Raw genomic sequence first — 6,000 nt, forward strand, 5'->3', positions numbered from 1 at the left:
TCAAATTAAGTCACACTGATCTACATAGATTTTCCTGCATATTCTAACCACATTTCCTCTCAGACTTTCTTTTGTAATCCTCAAGACAGCCTGATAAACATTCTATCTTCTGTAATTAACTCTAAGACACTGTATTTCCGAACATGTATGTAATTTTTATTTTTGACCTGTAACTCATTTTCCCCAGCATCTACCTTGGTTTAATTTGAAATTGAAAGCCTGTTTCTATTACACCAATTAATTTGGTGCAAGGAGAGAAAAAGAAAAAAAGAAAAAAAAAGAAAGAAAGAAACCTCCCCCCCTAAAAAAAGACCAAGAAAGAACGAAAAGAATTAGATTTCTAAAGACTACGTTCTGACCAAAGTCATAACATAAATGTCAGTAAAATTTTTAATTTTTTTTTTAGAGGACTTGCACCTAGTTTAGCACAGAAAATATCCATCAGCAAAAAACCAAGATTATTTAGGAATTTCATTTAAAAATGTATTGTTAAGGACAAGCTTGACTTCAAATCTTTTTGGAGCAGCCTTTGTTTAGATGTGTACAAGAAATTAAGTTAGTATAGCCTGGAAAATTGTTGTATTTTTAATTTTAAAATACAACTTGAATTCAGAATTTTACATAGCTTGGTCATATCCTTTTCCTTACTTTTGTCTTCAGTTGCGAGTCTCTTGAGATATGATTCACTTCTCTAAAAGCATGCACACAGTAGTCAGCAGAATCCCCTGATCACACTAGTATACCAGAAAGAAAAAACTTTAAAAAGTTTTTGTTAGTGGATTTACCTTAAAAACAAGGGATCAAGGGTCATCAAAAAGGACCCAGGGTACATTATAAAGGGAACAGGAGCTGGAAATTAATGTAGTTTTGTGATGTAGAAAGAGTATCTCATTGGAACACCAATGTTCTAAATCAAGTCTCAAAAATAAGAGGGCTGAGCTGGCAAATGGCAGCTCTGCTCTCACCGAAATGCAGTATCTTGCTATATTTAAAGACAACACCTCAACAGTCAAGTATTAGAACATTTTAAGTGAGATAAATAAGCATAAGACACAGGCAAATATCCTTGGTTATTTAATCATCCTGAAAGCAGTGTGGAAGTGTGAGGGCGAGTTCAAAGGTCAAACTCTTCTTTCAGCTTCTTGCAAAGAAAAGAAAGCTTAGCCCGTTTTACCTTCGGGAGGAGCGAGGGGGGAACTGCTCTTTCCATATGCCAGCAGTAGCTACAGCATTTCATAACACAGGAAAGAGAGCGTATTTACATATACTGTGTATGGAATCTTTTACTAGGACAATGAATTCCACATCAGGATTCAGGTTAGAGAGTTGCAACAACAACAAGAGTCCCAAGGAACAAAGAAAAGTTAAAATTTACTTAACACTTCCCCAGAGCTCCTTAATTACAAAGTCTCAGATTCTTGTAACTTAAAAGTTTACTGTAATCACCATTTTGAAAGTCAAGTGAAACCCACAGTTCCCTTTTAAAATTATTTCCCTGATCACAGTAGTAACTTAGCACTTTTTTTTCTTCATAAGAGATAATATTGATATATCAACATCATTCTAAATGAAAATATAGTAGTAAGGAGCAAGAAGATACATTCTGAAGGTTAAAAATAAGTGCTCAAAAAGTAATTGCATGGTCTAATGAAAGGGGAAAACAAAATGAAGCAACTTTTTGTAAGACAGTCTGATAAAGGTGCTAAAGTTTATTAGCTTCCTCTTTCTAGCCCCTACCCTAAATCTTTCTCTCCCCACCCCTACCAAAACAAAGCAAAAAAGCCATTATCCACTTAAAATTTGTAAGGGAAAAAAAAAAAAAAAAAAAAAAAAAAAAAAACACACACACACACTCACTCTAATCCAAAGCCTGGAAGCCATTCTCTAAAGACTACTTAATATGAAACTTTGTTTACAAGATACAAATATAGTCCTCTCACCACATTCAAAACCAGCAAACATCCACTTATTTCTATTTCAATCAACAAAACGTAGGTACTCATTTTAAATTTAATTTCAGCCTAATAGTGCCGTATGAATCTTTAAAATTTATATATGATATGCCCTGTTTAAGAATGTTTAAACAAAGGAAGTAGGAAAACTCTCAAAACACACAGCAAAACTTAATGACTTTTAAAAAACATATACCGATTTCAGCATGGTAAAATTATTCTCTTATGCTTACAGTCAGTCTCCAGAAAGAATAAGTGCAGTCAGTGTAGTAATTTGTCCCACTGGAAATTCCGTATAAAACATCTACCTAAAATAAACAAGGCTTCGCAGCAAGAATCGTCAGCTGCCATTAAGGACACACCTTAAAGTTCTTACCACACAGTAACTAAACAAGTACAAACTAGTGATGACTGTTTGCTACTTTTGTCTGAAAAGTTAATGAGATCAATTCACTCCTTAGTATCAGATCTTAAGGTAATTTTCTTAAAAAAAAAAATGCAAGAGACAAACAACCCCCAAAACACAAATATGCAGGACTTGAGTGTCTAATGTATTATCAGAATGCCTAACGTTTTTGTAAACACGAATATAAATATTAACATTTAAACCTGACACCACATAATACTAAAAGGTAAAATGCTTAACTGCTAGGAATACTAGTGCTCTAGTACTGGAAGGCAGCTGTTGTTACCCTGCCTTTTCTTTTGTTGTGTTTAATCTCTTGTCAAGTCATTCAACCAACTCCAAAGCGATGAAGACATAATTGAACAACCTTAACTAAAAACTGATCTACTGCTCTTAAATAGCTACATATACACCCTTTAACGATTCAAACAGACTAGCATATTTAAAAGAATCTATAGGATTTAAATCAGCAACTCTGATGCATGCAGAAGAGCTGCTTTGGCTCCAGGCCAAGCCAATCAATAAGCACTGTAATAACCATGTTTCTAAAGTTATTTGTTGTTCATAGTCATCATTCTGAAAACTCGAAAGACAAAACTTGAAAACTCGCAGATTTCAAGGAGGAGCAGTGAAATACAAAATCCAAACATTTTGCATAGCATTCCACTATTATTCATTTTTGCTAAAATTGTTACAGAAAGATTAGTGATCACAACGCCACATTCTTGCCACAGATCTTATAATATTGACTCAGTTACAAAACCAGTAAAGGGGAAGAAAAAAAAAACACCCTTCTCCTCCACCCTTTCCCTCCCCCTTCTGCCAAAGAATGCAGTTTATCCTACTTATTTAAAACTGTCCCTTTCTATTATCCAAGGAGAGGCTTAAACCTTGGTGAAGACATCACAAATTAAAAGTATTAGTCCTATTCCCAAACCTACAGTTAATAAGAGCTCCTAAGAGCAATAAAACATGGCGTTAAAGCATTTGCAAGCCATTGTCACAGCACTGTGCTCTGATACCTTGGCAGACAAAACCAGCCCCCACCACGCATGTAAGCGCTGGTCAGCAAGTCAATGCCTGCTATTCAACTTGTAGTTAGGCGTTTTATTCCTGTGTCTTCCAGATCATATCACTCCTGCATTTCAAGGCCTAATAAAAATGTGAGGAATGATACGCTCTTCAGATGCATTCATTGCATCTGAAACTGCGTTATTTCCCCTCTCTCCTTTTTCACACATTCTTACAAAAAACTTCCCTTTTCACATAGCTCTATAAGAAAACGTTTCACTGAATCTACTTCAGTTCCTATTTCTATTTTCGATTTTCACTAGCTCCTTCTGCTGCTGCCTCCCCCTCAAACCCACCGGTAGAAACTGATGTAGGTTTTTTTTTTTTTAAAAAAAAAAAAAGCTCTCAAGGTCATTCCAGAATTAAAAAAATGTTGTTAATGTTGTTGCCTTAAAAAAGAAAAAGCCTTTGAGGATACAAACCCCCAAGCTAGACCCTTCTCAAATTCATACGCCTTTCATCAGCGGATCGATAACCCCGACACCACGAAGATTTTGTTGTTGTTGTTGCTCCCCGCCGGTTCCAAACCATCACGCTCCAGCTCCGACGCTCGGGGGAGCGGGAGCGCCGTCCCCGCCCGGACGGGACGGGACGGGACGGGACGGGGCGGCTCGCCGAGGGCTCGGCACCGGGGCCGGCGCCGCGGCGGCTCGGCGAACCGCCCCCTCCCCCCGCCCCCCCCGCGCCCCGAGGGGTTCCAGAGTTTTATTGTCCTCGCTCGGCAACGTCTTTTGTGGCTGCACAAGTCAGTTGCGGCTTATTTATTTGTTTCTTTAAACTTCCTATGGCCCTTCAAATAATAATACTAATAATGAAAAAAAAAGAAAAAAAAAAAAAAGCGCGATGCCCAAGAAATGGTCGGGAAGGCTTTTGGGCTTTGGCTCTAGGAGAGGGAGACAAAACGAAGCAAGGATCTGGCAAAGCGGATCGATAAAGTTTTCATTAACACCCCCCCCCCCAGCCCCTCATCCAAGCACGAGCCACCTACTGCAGATCCTTCTTCCAGGAACATCTCTGACTCACAAAGAAGCGTTCTCTACCCGCTTCTCCCCCATCACCCGGGGGGGGGGGGGGGGTAAAAAATAAACAAATAGGTGAGGAGGAGGCACCCCAGACTCGACGTGTGGCGTGTTTGAAGCCCGAACCCAGGTGCACTGAGTTGGAGACACCTATGGGGGGGGGGTCGCCCCCGGCCCGGCCCCCTGCCCCCCGCGGGGGCGGGATGCCGCGTTACCTACCGCGGCTCCTTCCCGCCGCGGGGAGGTGGTGGTGGGGTGGGGGGGAGCTGAGGACCCCCCCCAGGAGGGGAGGGGAGGGGGCGCCGCACACCTGGCCCCCTCCCCCCGCACACACCTGCCTCCCTCCTCGGCTCCCCGCTCGGGAGCCGGGACACCACGGCGATGGGCGGCCCCGCTCTGAGGGGATAAGCCGGCGTGGGGGTTGGGGGCGCCTCCCTACGCGCCCCCTCCCCTCACAGCGGCCCCCCCCCGCCCCCCAGTCCCCCCCCCCGCCGCCCCAGCCTGCTGCGCACGGAGGGAGCCGAGCCGACCCTCAGCCCGCCCTCCCTCACCTGCGCCTGGGCCGCCTCCCCGGCCGGCATCCTGAGGTGGGGGCAGCAGGGAGGAGAGGAGAGGACAGGAGAGGACAAGAGGGAGGAGGCGGAGGCGGAGGGAAGCGGCGCGGCCGCCCGCGGTGCCGCCGGAGCCCGGAGTGGCGGCGCTGGCGCTCGGGGCACTGTTTGTAAATCGCTCCCGCCGCGGCTGTTGCTCGGGCTCCGAGGCCCCGCCCACGGCCCCGCCCACGGCCTCGGCCCCGCCCACGGCCTCGGCCTCGGCGCGGGCGTTAAATAACGTGCGGGGAGGCGGCGGGGGCGCCGCGCGGCCTGGTCCCCCCTCGGGGCGATCCTCCCTCCGCCCTCCCGCCCCGCCGTGGGGCCGGGCCGCGGAGCGGCGCCTCCCGTCTGCATCCCCTCCTCAGGTCGAGGGGATCGGGGTGGCTGCGGGGCCCTCCTGGGGGGCCCGCGTGCCGTGTCCCCCCCGGCCCGGCCCGGCCCGGCCCGGCCCGGCCTGGCCGCGGCCCCCCGGGCGGCTCGTCTGACCCTTCCCTTCGCGGCTCGCCGCGGCGGGGAAATAGCCTGAACCGTCTTTTCTCTCTCGAAGTGTATTAGCGTGGGGGCTGAAGTGGCATTAAGCGCAGCAGATAAAGAGTTAAAACAATATTTTTAAGCGTTTCACTTGCAACTGAGGAGCTTTTCGGGAGTTAAAGGCAAATGGGATCTGTAATACAGTTAGCAAAGCACTTAACAGCCTCTCCTAGACTCAGGCTAGCGCCTGCTCCAAGTAAACGGGATTAAAAACAAAAAAATCCATGTTTCCATGTGGTCTCTTCCCTTGTTTTTCACCCAGGGATACAGGGGGACTTGTTACAGTCAGTTCAGTTTAACATCACTAGGTTTAGGTCACTCCCAGAGGCTGCTTCAATATAAAAATCACCGTGCCTGAATAGAGGAAATTTCTAAAATAATTGCCTCCAAAATTATGTGACTTTTAATTTTTTTAAACTTTTTTCAGA

The 6,000-nt window shown here is 45.3% G+C and overlaps 1 protein-coding gene across 2 annotated transcripts in view; it reads right to left on the reverse strand.

The window, feature by feature from the left end:
• Window positions 1-5,020, reverse strand: part of ZNF217 (zinc finger protein 217) — a 28,099-nt gene extending 23,079 nt beyond the window's left edge. For both annotated transcript variants that reach the window (XM_062589447.1, XM_062589446.1), the window contains exon 1: window positions 5,000-5,020. The gene's annotated coding sequence lies outside the window, so the exon portion shown is untranslated. The remainder of the gene's footprint in view (window positions 1-4,999) is intronic.
• Window positions 5,021-6,000: the final 980 nt, after the last annotated feature.

The sequence above is a fragment of the Rhea pennata genome, chromosome 16 (assembly GCF_028389875.1).
Source record: "Rhea pennata isolate bPtePen1 chromosome 16, bPtePen1.pri, whole genome shotgun sequence".
In the NCBI taxonomy this organism is placed as follows: domain Eukaryota; kingdom Metazoa; phylum Chordata; class Aves; order Rheiformes; family Rheidae; genus Rhea; species Rhea pennata.